At 38.5% G+C, this 22,194-nt stretch overlaps 1 pseudogene; it reads right to left on the bottom strand.

The window, feature by feature from the left end:
- Positions 1-3,157: 3,157 nt before the first annotated feature.
- Positions 3,158-21,748, bottom strand: LOC122444750 (annotated as a pseudogene).
- Between the last annotated feature and the right edge of the window lie 446 nt (positions 21,749-22,194).

Raw genomic sequence — 22,194 nt, 5'->3', positions numbered from 1 at the left:
TGAATATGACTAGAAGCCATCATGGGATCATTCTGCCTCTGTCTTGACCATTCATAGCCAAAATACTTGGCACAAATGGGAAAACTGGTAAGTTTTTCTTCTAAATCTAGGCATGTGATTTGGTTTGCTGCAGAAATTGTAGTGGTTAGTTTGTGTTTGTTCACTTAAAATTAATCAGATCTTTTGCTACAAGTCATGCTATTTTGACTTTTTAGAATGATTTATCTTCTTACTTCCTGTAACTTACTATAATGCTTGTGAAGTAATCATGAAGAGATGAAAATTATACTTCTCACTTTCCCAAGTATTTGCTTAAGTATTTTATTTTATTTATTTTTTATTTTTTATTTTTATTTTTTATTTTATTTTATTTTTTTTTCCAGTGGGTTTTGTCATACATTGATATGAATCAGCCATGGATTTACATGTATTCCCAATCCCGATGCTTAAGTATTTTAAATGAATGCTAGTTATAAAAAATGTCCAAGAGAAATTCAAAACACAAATACTTTGAGATTCACTCCTAAGGAGAACAAAGTAATATCAAGCAGTTACCAGATTACAAATTGTCTGAGAAATTTATTTATAAAATTCTAATTTATGTTTGAAAAAAAGGCAACACACAGGGATTGTGCTCATCATTTTTTTCATTAGCCCATGATCACAAAACTGCTCAGACCTGTCTTGCCACTTCTGGAGGCATTCTGGTAGAAATGATTCTTTTCCTTCAGCAAATAGACACCTATTTTTCCCTTTATTTTTTTGTTCTTTATTTCTAACGGACTATGGAGAGGAATAGAGGGATACATTCATTACAAGACCCATAAGATTCTACCCTGTAAACATTTGTTCCTTCTGGGTTTGGGATAAAAGCAATGCTGCAAAGGAAGTTTACAGAACTACAACATACATAGGGAGCTTTGGAAGCATATGGGAGGAGTACCTAACCGATGCCATCATTGAAGGAAGACTGCTGAGAGGAAGTGACTTCTAAATTGAGAAAGAAAGGATAAGTAGAAGTGGATAGTGAAGAGACTATTCCAGGTGGAGGGAAAAGTACATAGAGAGACCCAAGAGCTGATAGAGATCTGCTAATTAGTTAGAGAATTGAACTTAGTTTAATTTGCCAACTAGAGTTCTAGGCCAGATTAAGAAAATGTCATAAATCATAAAAAAGAGAATTTTATCCTGAAGGCTTTGCTGAAGAATCAATGAAAATTTTAATGTTGTGGAGGACATAGTAAGATTTATACTGTTTCAAAGGTGTAGAGAATGGACCCGAGTATAAAATGAAAAGTCAGGAGAGCTAGTATGATGCTTTTCCGGTAATCCAGGTGAGGTGATGGTGACCTGACCAGAAAATTGGCTACAGGAAAGAGAACACTGAATAGCTCCAAGAAATATTTAAATGGCAGAGTTGACTGAATTTGATTGTTGGGTCATGGAGAATGAAATGAGGGAGGTCAGAGGATGATTTCCAAATGTTTGGATTGGGAAATTAGTTGGATAAGCTGTAATATAATAAAAAGTAGAGGACAGATGTGTACATGGAAGAGTTAATGGCAAGATAAAAATGAGTTAAACTTTAAGCATATTTTGAACACTTGTGGATACTGAATTATTCAGTCAACACATATTAATGAAATACCAGCTACATGCCAGATAGTGTGAATGAAGGTCTTAGAAGTAGAGACAGCAGTTATATATTTTAAAGATTATAATCTAGTATATTTTAAAGATTATAATCTAGTTGAGGAGATATACGGTATCTAAGTAATCAAAATAATAAATATATACAATAAATATGATCCCTGTATGTAGTGGAGGAAAACACATTTATGAATTGATTTGTTTCTACTTAAAAGTATGTTCAGAGACATCAGGTAGATACAATACTGCCTGGCAATAGCTTGTTAATCTCTGATCCAACCTTCTCTTTCCTCAGAGTACCAGCAGCCCCTTTTCTCTTCTCACTTTCAACACAATTCACAAAAGAGAAACAATTCATCTTTCTGTTATGAAAATCTATCAGCCAAATTTGTAGATTTATATCCAACATACTCTTTCTTCCCATTTATGCACAAGGATAAGGTGTCTTTATCCTTCCTGAGGTCAAGTTATCTCCTTGTACACAGAAGCCAGTCTTCTCTTTTCTACTCAAGGGTATTATGTAATAATCCCATCTTAAAAGTAAAACATCATCTCTAACTTCGTGTGTTCCTCTATCCCTACCTTATTTCTCTGCCCCCCTTTATAGCAAAACTCTCCACAAGAGTTGTTGATTTTTTAATATCAGCTTCCTTGAAATATAGTTGTCATGTAAAACTGTAAGATATTTAAAGCATGCATTGTGGTGATTTGATATGCATATACATAGTAAAAGAATTTTCAGCCATCTAATTAATTAACATGTCCATCTCCTAACATATTTATCTTTTATCTGGGAAAGGAAGTGAGAGCATTTAAGTTCTGCTTTCTTAGCAAATTTAAATGGTATGTAATATTTAAAGAGGAATTAATTTATGACAAAATAGGCAAGATTATTCAAGAGGGCAAGCATTGTCTCTTCAATAAATGGTGCTGAGAAAACTGGGCAGCCACATGCAAAGAAGTGGTTTATTTTTTTGACAACTAATTAATTTTTATTAATCTTACTCAGTGAATGCATAGAGTATTAAATAATTTTTGTAGTGAGTTTCTGAGGAAACTTCAGGGGACATACTTCATTTCTTTCTGGCCTTTACTGCTGACTTGGTGCCCTTGCCTGCTGAGGATGACTTCTTATCCACAGCCTCGATGACTCCAGTGGCCACTATTTGTCTCATGTCCCACACATCACAATGGCCTAGAGGTGGGTACTCAGAGAACATCTCCACACATATGCCCTTGCTGGGGACTATCTGTGTATCTGCACAATGGCCTGACTTCAGGGTCTTGGGGTTGTCCTCCAGTTTCTTGCTTGAGCATCAGTCAATCTTTTCCCTCAGCTCAGCAAGCTTGCAGAAGATGTGGGCTGATTGGGAAATAGTTGGTGTGGATCTTCCAACTATTGTGTCAAGACAGTCAGTTGTGTCATAAAGCTACCAGCCTCCATCTGGTAGGGGAGGGGTCATTCCAGCCATATTTCCATGATGAATGTCCTTCACAGATAAATTCTTCACATTAAAGTCCACCTGTCATCCAGAAGGGCCTCAGGCAGGGTCTCCTGGTGCATCTACACAGCCTTGACGTCTGAGCTGAGGTTGGTGGGGCAAAGGTGACCTCCATCCCAAGTTTCAGGAAGCTAGTCTCCAGAAAGTCCACAGACACAGGGCCAATATTTCCAATCATGTGCATGTCTTACAGAGGCAGCCTCAGGGGCTCGTTGACCAGTTGAGTAAGGTGGGAGAATGGAGTCCAGAGCTTCCAGGAGTGTCATCCCTGTGGCATTTTCCTCCTTCCTCTTGACCTTCCAGCTCTTGAACATGGGCATGTGGATGCTGGACTATGCTAGCCGTGAGGTGTGAGATGGGTACAAAGGCCATGGCAGCCGAATTATAGCTGATCTTCTTGATGTAGGCTCTCACATCCTTGGTGATCTTGCGGAAGTATGCAGCACTGTGGGTGGGCTTGGTTGAATCCGCCTTGTTGACAGCCATGATGAGTGGCTTAACACCCAGTGTGTAGGCCATGTTCTTTGCAGATCTGCCTATTCTTCAAGAGGGCTACTTCAGATGTGCCCATGTTGCTGGCCACAATGACCATAGCACAGTCACCTGGGATAGCCAGTGATCATGTTCTTGATAAAGTGCCTGGGGCATCAATGATGGTGATGTAGTATTTGGTTGTCTCAGACTTCCATAGTGAGATTTCATGGTGAAGCCACACTCTCTTTCTGTCTTCATTTTGTCCAGCACCCAGGCATACTTGAAAAGGCCTTTGCCCATCTCCGCTGCTGCCTTCTCAGACTTCTCATTGTTCTCTTATCAATACCCCCACACTTGCAGGTTAGATGTGCAGTGGTGGTAGACTAGTCAGAGTCCGCGTTGTTGATGATGATAATATTGATATGGGTGTTCTTTTTTTACCCATAATGGTGGGTTCCTTAGAATCGCTGATCCAGATATTACCAAGAGCTGCAAGGCTGTAAAGCAGGAGCTGTGTATTGTTGATGTTTCTGTTTCCTACCTCCCATTCTGTTTATAAGCCATTCAAAGGAGTATTTTTCTCTATCACTCCATTGTAGTCTCCTTTCCCGAGGTCACCAACACCTTCCATCTTACCAAACCAATGTTTAGTTCTGACTTTATTTTACTTTCTCTCTCAGCTTTTGGAGAAGGCAATGGCAACCCACTCCAGTACTCTTGCCTGGAGAATCCCAGGGACGGAGGAGCCCTGTAGGCTGCCAGAGTCGGACAGAGTCCGACAGAGTCGCACAGAGTCGGACACGACTGAAGTGACTTAGCAGCAGCAGCAGCAGCAGCTCTCAGCTTTTATTAGCATCTCTCTCCTCCTTGAAACTCTTAGATTTCCAGATACCACAGTTTCCTAAATTTCCATCTATTATCCTCAATCTCCTTTGCCAACTCTTTCTTTTGGCTTTCTCTTATGTAGTTCTAAATATGAATTTCCTCTTGGTAATTTCACCTATTCATGTGACTTTATATACCACATATATCCTGATGATTTCTAAATTTATAGCTCCAACTTTTTTGAACTGCAGTCATATATTCAACTGCTTATTTAATCCCTTGAGACATGGCAACACAATTCTTAATCCTACATGTCCTACTCTTGCTACACCTACACCACCAAGCTTATTCTTCTACACCCTCTTCATTCTTATTAAATGGCTTCTCTTTTCAACCAGATGTAGGGTTAAAACACCTAGATTGTGTGCATTACCATTCTCTTTCATTTATGCTCCCCATATTCAGAAGGTTCTGTTGACTCAATCTTTAGAATATATGCCAAGTGTTATTATTAAATTTTTACTAAATTTACTACACAGCATTAACCACCATTGTAGACTAAGTCTGTGTAGCCCACTGTTTTCCCCATGCTCCCATTTCTGGACCCTCTCATAATTATTTCTCCACACAATAATTAGGGTAATCCAATAGTTTCTCATTATATTTGGAGCAAAATTAAGACTACTTGCCATGACCTATAAGGCCATTCATGACCAGCCCTACCTACCTCTTCAATTTGAACCTTTCTCCCCCTTGCCCTTTATAATCCAGTGTAGAGAAGTGAAATGATTTATATCTTAGAAGCTGAATTAATAATATTTGTTAATGGATTAGATATAAGTGATGAGGAAAGCAGTATATTAAGGACAACTCAAAGGTTTTGGTTGAGCAACCAGGTGGGTGGCAGTTTGCAAAACTGACCATCAAATGAATGGAGTGATGATGTGAAAGAGCATCTTTCTTCTGAAAGAAACAAGGAGAAGCAGACTTTTTATTGGTTTGCATTTTTCATGGAAGAGGGTGAAATAAGTTTATTTAGGAGCAAAATACAGTAGCTTTGATTCCTTCTGAGTGGGATCTATAGGTAGTTGATTAATTGAAAAATCTGTTTAAGAACAGATTCCTTAAAAATAGTACTAACATAACAGAAATCTTTTATTTTGGCTAAGAACATATAAGAGTATTTTCATTCACCAGTTTTTTTATGTAGGTTCAAGGTATGTTCTTTGATATGGGTCCAATAATTAAATTTCTTCTTTTACATAAACCACATGCATAATATATTGTATAATATTTCTAGTTTTGATTTATGTAAAAGCTGGAGCTAAAGCTTAAATTCACATCTGAAGTCACGAGGCAAAAAATTTCCAGATTTTTATAATTTTCTGCAGTCTTTTCCATTTTTGTTCCCCAAAAACAATTTAATAGAAATTACTTGTTAGTTACTTGTTCTTATTTTAAAGCATCTGATGTATTTTTAGACCACATCATTTTGTTTTCTCACTTACATTTCATCAGATATATAGTAACACTAATTAAAATTACAAACTCACAATAGCAAGTACCAGTGAAATGAAAAAGTTTGGAAACAAGTTTAACCAATTCTTGGTAAGCCTAAATCCAACTGAAAATGCAGTTGCATTTGGATTTTCTAGAGAGCAATTTACTAGTTGTGACTATTAAGTATGCCTTAGGTTTCAATTACTGTATATGGAGGTTACTTAAAGAGAATTTCTACTGTGTGTATACACTAGATTTCACATACATAAAAATATATTTTATGTACATATAGTGTAAATATTGAAGGCCCTACCTTTCAGGAAAAAATTCTCACAACAGTTTCCCACCCCCTCACAGTAGTATGGGGTGGAGATGTACAAGATTGGAGAACATGATAGCAGTTATCAATCTGAGCAGGATTTTGCTAACTGCAAAGTGGTGTCTTTAAAGAGAAAATAGAAATAAAGCAACTAAAATGGCTTTTGTTGAACTTCAAAGTCAACATTTTAGTGCCCCCAAAATGTGCACTTGGACATAATGACTATGTTTGGCAAGAAGGAGGATTTTCTGGGATTGAGAGCACCAGATGGTAAAAACAGCCCTGTCAAGCTTGAGAGCAGGGCTGTGTTCCTGTTTGGGAGGTCCTGGTGTATGTATCAACAGAACATCCTTAAATGTCAGTGTTCACCAACACAAATGAAGTAGATAATGACTGTTAGTCAATGACTTGTGTTAGATAAATTAAAGCCTTGACTATTGTCTTTCAAGTCAACAAACATTTATTGATTGCCTGCAATGAGCATGGCACTGTGCTTTCGGCTAGGGATTCACAAATGAAAAACATGATATATCACAAGTTCATACTCTAGTCACAAGTAGGCATTTCAGAACTAATAATGATATAAATCAAATTAGACAGTGCTAGAATGGCCTTATGAATTTTTATTAATTTCCCTTTTCAGTGAATTTTGGTTCAGTGAACTGGTTCCATGCTTTATGAGGTAAGTCAACTTACATAACCACTCTTAACTTGTATAGATTTCTCACCTAGTCATTTTCTGGGCAATAGTGCATTTTATTAAAAATGATATTTTCACTGGGTAGCTCCATTTAAGAGATGCCAATTAATTATCTATCATTTATAGCTGAAAAATTTTTCTTTGGCATCAGCCTTCTGTGTCATTCTCCCAGTGTTTGTTGATATTGGAGATTCCAGTAGTCTATCCTTGAAGCCTTTCCACTGAAATGAGTATGAATTTTGATTAAACTGGATGCTTTAGTGTACCCTGAATGTTAAAAAAAAGAGTCTGACTTTATTTAGTAGGCATTTATTGCTTTTTAGCCTGTTAGTTCAAATTCTACCCATCTCTAAGATATCAGCATACTTCCGAATAGTGTCCTTCTGGTTAGGTCAAGGCCAGACACTGTCATAGGACCATGTGCCTTTTCTTCAGAGTTTTGATCTGTTATAATTTTATATTATTGGTGCAATTTTTCAGCTATTTATCTGTCACTCCATTCAGGTGCTAACCCAGTTGGCTCTAAACTTATCAGAGCAGGAACCACAGAAGTTTTACTCTTCAGCACTGTCTTAGCTTTTAGCCTGGTGGTTGGCGCTAAATAGAGGAATGGACTTTGACCTGAAGTCTTTATTTCCTTCTTGTGTTAACTTTTGTGGGAGGGAGCCTGGGGGAGATGATGCAGATGAATTTGAGTTCTGTAAATTTGCTAATCACTTCTTCCTTCTAGTTTCCTAAACTTATTTTACTGAAGTTTCAAGAATGCCCCACCATTCTATTGGGGAACAAGCCTGTGACCATGTTACCCAGATTGTAATTGTATAAATTTTAATCAAGTTCCCCATTAAGAAGTTGTCTTTCCAGGCTGAAGAGGCCAGTGTTTCAGTGTGCCTCAAATAGCAGCACCCTAACATGTTGGTTGCTATTTCTTCTGTTGTGTGCCTTCTCTAGCTTCATTATTAAAATTTTTGATATGTAATAGCATAATCTCACTTAGCATTCAAAAAGTTTAAGTACTGAAGCTTTCTAGGATGCTAATTTCAGTTGGGTTTCTTTTCTTCTTTCACTTCTCCTTTCCTCTCTCTCCCTCTTCCTTCCTTCCCATACCCACCCCACCTTACTGCTGCCCCTCATCCCCTCCCATCTCATCCCCCTCCTCTTTCTCCTTATTCTCCTTTTTCCCCCACACAACTTTTCATATAACTGGAAATTTGTACCTTTTAATCCCCTTTACCTATTTTGCCCCCTCCCTACTCCTCAACCTTCTGGCATCTACAAATTGTTCTTCATTGTATATATAACTTTGCCTTTGTTTGGTTTGCTTGCTTTGTGTTTTTAGATTCAACATGTATTTAGCATTTTTCTTTATACATTGATGTTTTCTTCACTTTTCAACCCCATAGATGATTCATTTAGTATCTTTGGGAAACTAGCAATGACTCCTAGACATGTACTTCCTCTGCCTGAAGCTAATGGTTCAGAGCTGTTCATTTTATGCCCATGTCATTTATCATAAAATATATTATCGTATACTTTCTAAGTTGAAGTCTACTTATTACTTTTCTATCCACTTGTACAAATTGGTAAGATTTTCCTGATGGCTCAGACAGTAAAGAGTCTGCCTGAAGTGTGGGAGACCTGGGTTCGATCCCTGGGTTGGGAAGATCTCCTGGAGAAGGAAATGGCAACCCATACCAGTATTCTTGTCTGGAAAGTCCCATGGATGGAGGGAGCCTGGCAGGCTATAGTCCATGGGATCACAAAGAGTCGGACATGACTGAGTGACTTTAGTCACTTCACTCATACCTATACTTTACCTTTTTTCTTAGCTACAAATTGGGAGCTTTCACACTGAATAAATTTGGTCTTTTTGAATATTGATAAATGTGTTAAATATGATTGACATTAATCTTGATTCCCAAAGAACTTCACTCTGGAGGAACTACATATTTATCCCTATTCTGAGTAAAAGTCATTCCTGGCCTACATCTACCCCTGATAAAACATGCACTGCCCATAGGGACTTCTGACTTCCTGTTATTCAAAGGCAGGCCAGTTTGTGGCTGTCGTGCACTAGTATGGCCGTGCTGATGGCTTATGGACAGTGTCCTTTCTGATTGAGGATTCTCTTCTGATTGCTTGAAGCCCAAGCATTGCCTATTGTTAATATTTTGAATATTTAAGGTTTAATATTTTGAATATTTAAGGTGATCACAAAATCATTAAGTGACATCAGGATCACATATTACCTCTGGGCTTCATATCCAATCCTCTAGGATAAACCATAATGGATAACTGAGTCACTTTGCTGTCTAGCAGAGATTGGCACAACACTGTAAATTAACTAAACTTCAATTTTAAAAAATGAACAAGAAAAAATAACTCATTTAAAACTGTTGTTTCACTTCTCTTTACTGGGTAGAGGACTAGCATAGCCATAAAATAGGCTGAAACAAAACTACTGATGTAAAATAGAGGATTTGGATTATTTGCAAACTATAATCATGAAGTCATGGTGCTTTTATAGGTCTGGATTTAAGGTCATGAATCTGAGTCTTCTGGAAACTGAAAGTTCTTTGGATTTTTCAAATGGGAGGATGTTTCTTGTCTCAGGGAAAAGGAGTGAATCCACTAACTTAATGTCATTCCTTTTATTTCCTTATAAAATAACAGACTTATGACATGTTTTTGTCAGCATGGTCAAAATATATCAGAGCTGTGAGAAAAATCTTAATTTGTTTTTTTTTTTTTTTTTTTAAAGAGGCTGGGTTATAGCTGTAAGTCACTGTTAGAGACATGATGGTTCTCTTTTTCAGTATTTTAGTGGAGTCATGTAGACACAGTGGTAAGAGGGGAACATGTCCTTAGTCTATCACAGAAGCCATGGTTTGTATGAAGATCCAGTTATTTATTTTTGAATTTTGTAAATCATTAGCAGAGGGAATCCATTTTGAATTGACTTCAGTAGGTTGAGATTTAGCAATTATTTTTCAGTAATTTTGCTTAATTCTGTAAATTGTTTGTGAAAGTGTTAGTCACTCAGTCATGTCTGACTCTTTGTGACCCCATGGACTGTAGGCCACCAGGCTCCTCTGTCCATGGAATTCTCCGGGCAAGAATACTGGAGTGGGTTGCCATTTTCTTCTCCAGGGGATCTTGCCAAGTCAGGGATCAAACATGGCTTTCCTACACTGCAAGCAGACTCTTTATCCACTGAGCTACCAAGGAAGTCACAAAGTGTTTTTAACTGATTGCTATTTTATACATAGTAGTGTATATATGCCAATCCCAATCTCCCAATCCATCCCCAATAAAACATTTAAAAAAAAACTTATTGCTCAATTTTCCCATGGTCTAGACACTGTTTCCAAAAAGAACCTGAAAATAATTAAGGTTTCACTAGGTACAATGTTGTATTACTTTATGGAGTTAAGATTTTCTCTATTATTGGCCCCCTAAAAATGTTCAAGATCAGGCTTGATGATCAGTTGGTGATTTGTTGTAAGCAAATCCTTGCTCATCAAAATGTAGTCCATGGATCAGCAGCATTGTCATCATCTGGAAGTTTGTTAGAAAGGCTCCCTAAAGCCCCAGGTGGACTTTCCAGGTGGCACTAGTGGTAAAGAACTTGCCTGCCAATTCAGGAGACACAGGAGACACCTGTTTGATCCTTGAGTGGGGAAAATCCCTTTAGGAGGAAATGGCAACCCATTCCAGTATTCTTGCCTGGAGAATCCCAGGGACAGAGGATTCTGGCCAGCCACAGTCAATGGGGTCACAAAGAGTCAGACATGACTGAAGTGACTTGGCATGCACGAATGCAAAAGCCCCGGACCTACTCAATCAGAATCCACAGTTTGTCAAGATACCAAGTGATCCATACATACATTAAAGTTTGAGAAGCTTGTTGTGAAGTGTATCTAATTAGGATGAAGTTGGGGAAGGGCCCTGGTAAATATAAATTATCTTTCAAGTTTTGTGTGGTTAAGTTTCTATGATACACTAAGAAGGAACCACTTTCAAATGGATGTTATTTGGATCTTTCAACATATGACTAGATGGAAGATGGTCGATGGTAAGTTCTAGATGACTGGATGGTGAATGGGATGGCAATTTAACTTTCTTTCACTTTTGCTGTTTTTCTGTGTGTACAGGTACTCTAGTTCTTGGCATTACCAATTTTGATTCTGATCTTCAAAAATACGACTGTGGATTTGAAAACCCTATGAGAAAAATCTTGAACTGGACTTGCCATTTTTATGATTTATCATTGTTAATTATCTCTTATGTTCACATTTTTCTGATTTTTAATTTAAAGCTGGCAATAGTGTGTAATATAATTTAAAAGAATGAATTTTGTCTCAGATTTCTTGGCTCTACTGACAACAATATAACCACACTTGTCTAAAATTAGTCCCCAGGCCTTGCTTTCTACAGTGAAAGTTATACAAATATTTATTTAGCTATTAGCAGCTGCCGCTGGTGTTGGTGGTTTCCTTTTGCCTTTGGATCTGAAAGCAGCTTGAAAATAGAATAATACTTAAATAATTGAATTTTGCCTAAATTTTCTCAAATTCATTTTACAGTTCTTCATAAAGCAAGCAAATATGGACTAGTACACACAGAGACACAGTCTTTGTATGAATACTTTGGAAAATCTTTAACAAATGAATTGAAAACATATTCAATACTTTCCTCTTACAACTGTTTCTGAAACCCTTTTCCATTTAATTTCTTCAAATCTGTTAAATTGTCTGGGGTGGTTTGACCATAGCTGCAGGCATTTTGTTACAACTGGGGGCTGGGGGTGGGAAGGTGCCACTGGCATCTGGTGGTTAGAGTCCAGACATCTTTCCTGAACATTCTACAGTGTTCAGAACATTCTCCCAATAAAGAGTTAGCCACTCCCAATTGTCAATGGTGCCAAAGTTGAGAAGACCTGTGTTAAACTGAATTGGTTAATGTTTAAACTTGCAGTTAACTCCTGTGCATGGGAATATGCTATTTAGAGACAAAACGATTTATTGACTGCAAATATAAAGTCTAAATACAGTATCATTATTTTTACAAAAGCAATTGAAATGTCAAAATTCAGACTATAAGGCAAGGTGAGTCCAATAGAGGATGTATGATGTTGCAAATATCAGAAATAAGTTTGACGAGTATCTTCCCTCCCTTTTCCCCTTCAACCTCAGCAGTTGAATAGGTTTCCTGTTAAAGGAAGCTAAGCAAAATACTGTCATGAAAATATTGGATATTTCAATTAATAAATTCCAAATAAAAGTGGAATTAAGCTAAAAATTATAAAGAGTCCTTGAATGGCTTGTTGATTAGAAACTAATGTAACTCCTTGTCTAGGATAAAACACCAAACAGGCAGCAGCTGCTGGTAATTTGGTGCAAGTAATTGTAGAGCCAATAAGTTGAAGAAGTGCTTATTAAAAGAAACTGCTTTCCTATCTGCTTGTAAGTTCAATTGAGTAATGCACTCTACATGTGGTCTGACACTGGGTAAATTATACACCTGATTTAAAAACACTCCATCCATAAGAGCTCCTATTTTGCTCATCCATAAAATTTTTACTTTCTTCATTACTACTTGCAGCAGTGTATGGCATAATATCTATCAAATTAGGCTTTGAGGACATCTCAGGCTGGCACCCTGCTGACTTGAAACATGTGCTTAATATTACTGCAGTGCTTTTAACCCCATGAGTGCCCTGGGTTAGCCCATATAGGCACACAGAATCTGTTATTTCCTCTCTTTGCTGCGACATCCTCCACCTACAGAGAATGAGAAGCATCAAAGATAAAGGAGTGTGTGTGGGGGGGGGGTGGAATTGGGGTGTAGTCACTGGATAGGAGAAATAAATAGTCAAAGTTTATAGGAATAAGATGGACAAAAATGAAAACTGTGTGGTCGACTGTTTCACAATTTTCAATCTGTGAGCTAGATGTAAACATTTGAAATCAAGGCATTCTATTTATTTGACTTCATAAACCTTGAAAAACGAGGGGAAAAAACCCACACAATAGGACTTTATGATGAACTCACATTTAAATTTAACTTTGAAAGGTATTTTATGTGTCTGAATGATTTAATTTTAATAAGTATTTATTGCCTTCTCTACTAAGTGCTTGGAGAAGGGCATGGCAACCCACTCCAGTCTTCTTGCCTGGAGAATCCCATGGACAGGGGAGCCTGGCGAGCTACAGTCCATAGGATTGCACAGAGTTGGACATGACTGAAGTGACTTGGCACACTACTAAGTGCTAAGCAATGTGCTTGATGGTAAAGATACAGTGATGAGCCTATGTGGCCCTTGACACCTTACAGCTCAGATTTTGCAACAGGATCAATATTTCAACAAATAACTATAATGTAATGGTAAAATAAAAATAACCTCAAGACTCTTGTTCAACATTCATTCATTCATTTGTTCATTCAGGGGAAATGGTGCCTTTAATAATTATTCTACTTGCTGGGTCCCATCGGCAGCTCTTGCTCTGTTGTTGAGCTAGATACACCTGTGACTATCAGACTGATGCTGCTAAATATTTGAGTCATGTGATTATTTCACCCTATCCTTATTCCATGCTGACCTAGTAGTCTTCTGATTATAATTTAACTTCCCACCTGGAACGTTCTTGTGGGGAAAAGGAGCGTATGAGAGAACTCCAGTTGTCATTCTTTTTTTTTTTTTTTTTGGTAATAATACTACTTTTTCTAAATAAATGAACTGGTATATTGATCAGAATTTCACTCCTTATGTAATGCTCTGGGTTGATGACCCTTTGATATACTACTTTTCATTATAAGTGAATACTTCATCATTTATCTTGTGAGATTGGTTAATGTGACTTTATCGTCAAAGAAATTGGACCCACTTTCTGAGTGCTGACAAGTCAGGTTTGTGGCCAATCAGATTCCAGAAATTAGTGTAGAGTAGAAGTTACTCGAGGATGTGAGAATGTTTAAAAAATAATGTGTGTGGAGAGAGAGAGAAGGAATAAGAGTCATACCAAGGCTAGCTGTCAAGATGTGTCAACTAGCAAAGGAAAATGGAGGACCTGGCTAACAGGAACCCAGAGAGGAAAGGGTCTAGAAAGGAGCAGGGAGGCAGAGATTAGTGAATCTGAGAAGCAGGCCACTGAATAAGGCAGTTCAGTCCTTCAAGAGAGCAGTGTCAGTGGAGAAGTGGGAGGGAGTAGGGAATCAGATTTCATGAAGTTATGGAATAAATACCTGGCAGAGAAGTGGATGTGGCAAGTGTGGGCTTCCTTTCAAGAAATTTGACAAGAGAATGACAGCTTGAAGTGTTCTCTTCTGAAAGAAAACACCCCAGTGTTTGTGGACAAAATGCAAAGAGCTGGTAGAGAGGAAGGGAATAAATGACAGAGTACATTTCCAGGTAGGCATTCGTGCATATCTTTGTTATTTGCTCATTCATTCCTTCCTTCATGTAGAGAGGACAGAGCAGTGTTTAGGCACACAGATGTTGTAACCAAATAGCCTGGGTTTGAGGACCAGTTCCACTGTTACAGCCTTGGGCAAATTAACCTCTATCTGCACCTGCCTCAGAGGGTTATTATAAGGAGTAAATGAATTAATATTTTTAAAGCATGTAGAACTATACCTGGTATATGGTAAGCATTTAATCATATTTGATAAGTAAAGAAAGGAGTTAGCCTGGAAAAGGAATAAAATATCTGATCCTCTAATAATCAACAACAATTTTTTTCTCTATTTCTTGAACTTCTCATAAAATGTATTTGAGATCTGAAATTACCCAGAGCTTGTAGTGAATAAATTGCTATATACATCAGCACCAGCACAAAATGTTCTGACAATCTTATTCCTAGGTACAACCAGGTAAAATTGCAGAATTCCATAAAGGAGTTAAAGGAATTTCCTGAAGAAATTGCAAACTTATTTTGTCACATTTTTGTGGAATTTGGTGGATCTAACTCCAGGCTACTTTCAGAATACTTCTGGCTTCATATCTTTCTTTGAATTTAACTGCCCTTTCTACTCTTTCTTTCTTACTCTAGGTATCATTCAGAGCTCAGAGAAGTAAATCTGTAAAATTAAAAAAAAAGTTTATTTCTTGTGCTTCTCAATTGACATTGGCTCAGAGCATATAGGGTTAATTTAATAAATGCATCAGATGGCTCTTCCCCTGGGCGTCTCAGTCGATGGGAATGTAATTGCTTATTAATTTGTTGAGAACATTCTGCTATTAATGAGGAAAGATGAGTGAATAATTCACTAAACTCTCTCCCTCCTTTCCTTCTCTTTCTCTTGGACATATTCTTTCATTTCAGAGAATCATAAGCATTGTTCGTTTTGACTAGCAGCCCACTATTTTTTTAACTCAATATAGGAAAATGAATACATGAATAAATTATTAAATGCTTTGGTGGTGCTAGTGGTAAAGAACCTGCCTGCCAATGTAAGAGGCATAAGAGACTTGGGTTCAATACTTGGGTCAGGAAGATCCCCTGGAGGAGGAAATGGCAACCCACTCCAGTGTTCTTGCCTGGAGAATTCCATGGACAGAGGAGTTTGGCAGGCTACAGTCCACAGGGTCTCAAAGAGTTGGACATGACTGAAGTGACAGATCTCTCACTTCACTTTTCACAAAACCAAGTGATAGCTTATTCAGAATGGCAAACCTGTCTCTCTTTTCCCTAACCTGTTGCTAATCTTGGCTTACTTCATCTCTGCTGTGCAAGGAGAGAAAAATGCAAGTGTATATTTAATTTTTAAGTTGCATATTGGAAAATAATCCTGATAGCCACCTTGAGAATAGACTAACAGCAGATGACTGTTCTCATCCTCACGTCTCTCTGGGGACTGTCTCCAAGGCTGTGGTCAAGGATTCTAAGTGGGCCCATTCCAAGGTTTAACTCAATGGTTATCTGAGAACTTGGGTCTGGGAGCAGGTCTGAGATACTCTCTTGATTGGAAATGGGAGCTGAAGGAGCTGTCCGCTGGACAGAAGGCATACCATTTAAAATTGTAAATTTCAGATGGCTGCAAAGAATGTGCAGATTCCAAAGTTGAAGGCATCACCCCTGTGCTCACCAGAATGTGAATCTCAGGCCCTTTGTATTCTAGCTTTGTGATCTGGTAAAAATTGTTTAACTTCCTTGGGAATACTCCTTAGACTTTATAAACTTTAGTAAACTGCAGATGTTGATCTTTCTCCTGTGTCCCCACACAGAAACAGTGTGAATTGGATAAAAGAACTTTGTGTACCACATGCAACAACTCTTAGTATTATGATTAGGATTAATCTTAATATCAGTGTCATTGTAGGTATGTGCATGCTAAATTGCTTCAGTTGTGTCCAACTCTTTACAACCCTATGGACTGTAGCCAACCAGGCTCCTCTGCCCATGGGGTTCTCCAGGCAAGAACATTTGAGGGGGTTGCCATTCTCTCCTCCAGGGGATCTTCCTGATCCAGAGATAGTTAAATTAGAACAGAAGTTGAATTAGAAAGAAGCTGAATTTAAGAGCAGAATTAGCCTTACTTATTTGACTGAGTAGACTTCAAAAACAGTTACCATCTCTCCTTTTAAACAGACTGAATAGGACAGAGATATGGACCAGGAACAGAAGGCAATGGCACCCCACTCCAGTACTCTTGCCTGGAATATCCCGTGGATGGAGGAGCCTGATAGGCTGCAGTCCATGGGGTCGCCAAGAGTAGGACACGACTGAGTGACTTCCCTTTCCCTTTTCCCTTTCATGCACTGGAGAAGGAAATGGCAACCCACTCCAGTATTCTTGCCTGGAGAATCCCGGGGACGGGGGAGCCTGGTGGGCTGCCGTCTACCCGGTCGTACAGAGTCGGACACAACTGAAGCGACTTAGCAGCAGCAGCAGCATGGATCAGGAAAAATATAGGATTTAGAGGCACCAGAGTCCATGACAGTACCTGCTGCACATAGACACTTAAGACATACAGCTTGCATGAATGTGCTGGAGAGAGATTTAAATTATTTTAAATTTCTCCTTTATACTTTTTTGGGTTTCTTTCCAAGTTTGATGCAAGCAGGACTTACTAATTTTAAAATTATTAACACCACTATTTAAAAGAAAATACGATAACAAAACCTAAACATGCAAAATGAGAGTACCACAGAGAATAGGAGCAGTGATATTTAGAGGAGGAGACTTGGGGAATGACCAAAAGAGCTCACGTTTTGTGAGCTCAGACTTTGTGCTAGGCATGTGAGAAGTGCTCTGTATGTTTTATTGTATTTAATCCTTTTAACAAGTCTATATGGTAGATGCCAGTATTAATCTCACTTTGCAGATTAGGAAATGGGCACAAGAGATTTCCAAACTCTTATGTCTGGTTGGTGGCCAGGTCAGGATTCACACCCAGTGCATGTGGCTCTAAAATCTGTGCTCTTAACACTGTGTTAACTTGTGAGATGATGTGGACAACTTCCCATCTTGGAAATAACTGACAAGAGCTGCTGTTCTAAGTTCAAACAAGTACAAAAACAGGTCAAAACAGTCTGCCATACTTAGCTCACTCATTAATCAGTGCTGCTGCTAAGTCACTTCAGTCGTGTCCGACTCTGTGCGACCCCATAGACGGCAGCCCATCAGGCTCCCCTGTCCCTGGGATTCTCCAGGCAAGAACACTGGAGTGGGTATTTATCAGTGCACTATGTCTTAAACCACAATCTTTCTTCCATTCCTCTAAGCTGTATACCTAATGTCAGGTTACTCTTGTAACTTGCTAAATTATCCAGCATTCTGATGCTTCTAGCTTTTCCTCAGAGGTGTTCCTCTCTTTTCTCTCACTGGGACTCCAAAAGGGCTAGTCTTTGCCTATCTTTGTGCTTACGTCCTTCTTGCCAACTCAGGGTTGCACCAAAACCTTGTTAATTGAGGAGTATTCCTTTAAGAAAGTGAGTACATAATTATACATTCAAAATAAAATAAACTATTAATTTTAAAATAAAAACAATAGATTACATTTTTTTTTTTTTCCAAAGAAGCTGACAATACTTCGGCACCAGATGATGAGATGGTTAGATAGTGTTACTAACTCAATGGACATGAATTTAACAAACTCTGGGAGATAATGAAGGACAGGGAAGCCTGGCGTACTGCAGTTCATGGGGTCTCAAAGAGTCAGACATGACTTAGTGACTGAACACACACACACACACACACACACACTTGCATGACTAAGGTCACTCTCAAGAGTTTGCAAATGGCCCATGCAAGTAAGAATACCTGAACTCCCAGAGTCATTATCTTTGCCCCAGCTTCTCCTCAGATCAACTGAGCATTGTTGTAACACAACCCCTGTCAGCTCTTCTAGTCCTAAAGGGAAGAAACAGTGATAAAAGACTTTTCTTTTGGTCTCACACACAAAATCAGAAATTAATAATTAAGAAGTAAACAAAACAAACAGAGACTTATCACAGTAAAACTTGAAAAGATGGTTTTGATATCAGATGAATTGGAAAGCAAGGGCAAGGCCAGGTAGTAGGTGTAACGCTATAGGCGCCCCACCCCTCCACATTGTGTACCCTAGCAGAGGGTCTTCCAAAGAGTTAGACTGAAATGCCTAGAGAATGAGGTTGGAATCCTGTGTGTTAATAAAGTCAGAGCAATTCTAAGCAGAGAAGAGTATCTCTAGGCTTTTCTCCATTTTTCCTTAATTCCTCTTGAGCAGAGAGGACAGCTCTTGATCTTTTCACTATCCTTGAGTTCCAAGTTCACTATCCTTGAGGTCCTACCTAAATTGTCCTCCTACTGGCTTCTCAGGAGGTTGGACTTGCCCATAGTGTGAGGTAAAGTAGTTGAGATCTCAGTGGTATAAAGGGAAATCAAGATTTCATTCCATATTCTATCTTTAAAAAACCAAACAGATCATTCAGCAACTTTGGAAATTGAAATATCTGGTTCTGGGTAGGGCTATAGGTTGAAGGCTCAAAAAAATCAGACAAAATAAGTTTAGGCTTCTGCTCAGAGCAACAAGTTAATACAGTGATTATTATTTCTTTCAGTGAGGTATAGTTGGCTTATAATATTATATTGGTTTCAAGTATACAGCATAGTGATTCAGTATTTTTATAGATTATACTCTACACAAAGCTATGATAAAATGTTGGCTATATATATACATTATATCCTTATATCTTATTTATTTTATACCTAGTAGTTGGTACCTCTTAGTCTGCTTTCTATATCTTGCCCCCTGACATCTCTCCACACTGATAACCACTAGTTTATTTTCTGTATCTGTGCATCTGTTTCTGTTTTGCTATATATTAAAAATGTTTTGTGTTTTAGATTCAATATGTGCAAGAAAACATATAGCACTTGTCTTTATCTAACTTATTTCACTAAGCATAATACCCTCCATGTCCGTCTTTGTTGCTGCAAATGGCAAAATTTCATACTTCTTTGTGGCTCAGTAATATTCCATCATATATGTATATGTGTTTGTGTGTGTATCTTGTTGTTGTTCAGTCACTAAGTCATGTCTGACTCTTTGCAACCTCACAAACTATAGCATGCCAGGCTCCTCTGTCCTCCACTATCTCCCAGAGTTTGCTCAGATTCATGTCCATTGAGTCAGTGATGTTATCTGATCACCTCATCTTTTGCTGCCTCCTTCTCCTTTTGCCTTCAATCTTTCCCAGCATCAGGGTCTTTTCCTCTGGGTTGGCTCTGTGCATCAGGTGGCCAAAGTATTGGAGCTTCAGCGTCAGTCCTTCCAGTGAGTGTTCAAGGTTCCATTAGGATTGACTGGTTTGGTCTCCTTGCAGTCCAAGGGAGTTTCAAGAGTCTTCTCCAGCACCAGTTTCAAAGTATCAATTCTTCATATGTGTGTATGTGTTTGTGTGTATATGTGTGTGTCACATATACATATACATATGTACATACATACATACACATATATATGAACTCAGTAGTAGAGAATCTGTCTACCAATGCAGGAGACATGGGTTCGATTCTTGGGTTGAGGAGATCCCCTGGGGAAGAAAAAGGCATCCCACTCAGGTATTCTTGCCTGGGAAATCCCACGGACAGAGAAGCCTGGTGGACTATAGTCCATAGGATTGCAAAAGAGTCAGAAGGGACTGAATGATTAAAAAACAACAACACATATACATATACACATCACACCTTCTTTATTCATTTATTTGTTGATAGATACTTAGGTGGTGTCAATATTTTGGCTATCGTAAATAATGCTGTTATGAACATTGGGATGCATGTATCTTTTTGAATTAAGTGTTTTCATTTTTTTTGGATATCCTCAGGAGAGAAATTTCCAAATAATATGACAGGTATATTTTTAGTTTTTGAGAAAGCTCCATACTGATTTCCATAGTGTCCGAACCAATTTATGTTTTCACCAACAGTGACCAGTAAGACCCCTATATACAAACCTTCCAGTTGAGAACTTTCAAAGATGCAAACATGTGTTTGTGTGTCCAGTCGTGCAGGTTAGTTTCCATGTCTGGCATACATTGTCACATGCATGTCTCCTCTACGCATGGTTGTGGTTTTGTGTACTTTACTGTATAGAATACAGTAGGACAGTATCTTTATTTCAGTCCCAGGATGTCCAGAAGCAAGTGTAAAAGCAACAGTCAGTGATGTAGCTGGTAATGCTAAGAAGTGCCAAGCGATAGTAATGGAAACAAAAGTGAAAATAATTGAGTGGTGTGAGGCAAAAAGATGGTAGACTTTGCTCCTTCTTAGTCCATGAATCATTCAACCATTGGTGTGATTCTAAAGAACAAGGACAAATCATAGAACATGTGAAGTCTGCTGTGCCCGTGATATTGACAATAATGTTGAAGAAGCAGGGAAAAGTATGGAGGAGATGAAAAAACCTCTCAGTGTGTGGATGCAGGATCAGCATTAGTATCAAACTCCATTCAGCTTAATGCTGATTCAAGAGAAAGCTAAAAGCTTCTATGACGACCTGAAGAAACACAGAGAAGACTCATAGGGCCCATCTTTTAATGCCACCATGGCCTGTTTCATCAGTTCCAATCCCAGAGTCTACCTTCACAATGCCAGAACAAATGGCAAGGCAGTGAGGGTAGATATGATAGCAGTCCATAAATTTCCTGAAATGCTTCAAAAATTATTGATGAATGCACATACTTATTCGAGCAGGTTTTTAATATGGACAAGACAGGACTGTACTGGAAGAGGATACCAGACCAAAGTAATATCAGCAAGGAGGAAAAGTTGATGCCAGACCAAAACTCAGCAAAGTGAAAGTGAAGTCGTTGTGTCCGACTCTTTGTGACCCCATGGACGGTAGCCTACGAGGTCCCTCCATCCGTGGAATTTTCCAGGCAAGAGTATTGGAGTGGCTTGCCACTTCCTTCTCCAGGGGATCTTCCCAACCCAGGGATTGAACCTGGGTCTCCAGCATTGCAAGCAGACAATTTTACCGTCTGAGCCACCAGGGAAGCTCAAAGGATAGGCTAACTCTGATGTTTGGTGGCGATGCTTCTGGCAGTATGAAGCTGAAGTCTCTCTTAGTGTATCAGGTAACCAAAGATTTATTAAGAAAATAGCCATGGGCTCTCTTCCCGTTGTGTGGAAGAGTAACCCCAAAGCCTGGCTGACAGAGGCCACTGTCCAGGACTAGTTTTTCCACTACTTTATCCTGGAGGAAGAGAAATATTACTTGAAGGAGGACATCTGATTCAACATTCTTTTGCTGCTTGACAATGCTCAAGGCCACTTCCCATTCACAGACAACTTTCATCCTAACATCAAAGTAGTGCATCTGCCACCAAATCCTATGTTGCTCATCCAACCTATGGACCAAGAAGTTATATTGACTTTCAAGGAATACCATTTACATCACACTTTTCATCAAGTAGTAAATGTGAGTGACAAATCAGGAACAATGTTGCAACATTTTTGGAAGGACTATAACATCTACAAGACCATAAAAAGCATTGACTTTGCTTGGTGTGAGGTTATGGCTGTCACCATGAATGGAATTTGGAAGAACCTTTGCCTGCAGTGTGTTCACAATTTTCATGGATTTGGGAAGGTGGATGAAGAGTCCAAAGCAGTCTTCAACAACTTAGTGATTTTCAGTGAGAAGTTGGAACTAGATCTGCAAGAGGATGACTTCATTGCACTCCTTGCTATGCAACATGAGGTGCTGATTAATGAAGACCTGATAGAATTGGAGGCCCAAAG

The sequence above is a fragment of the Cervus canadensis genome, chromosome 7 (assembly GCF_019320065.1).
Source record: "Cervus canadensis isolate Bull #8, Minnesota chromosome 7, ASM1932006v1, whole genome shotgun sequence".
Taxonomy (NCBI): Eukaryota; Metazoa; Chordata; class Mammalia; order Artiodactyla; family Cervidae; genus Cervus; species Cervus canadensis.
The sequence above is the reverse complement of the archived record's forward strand: the minus strand, read 5'-3'. Positions and strand labels throughout refer to the sequence as shown.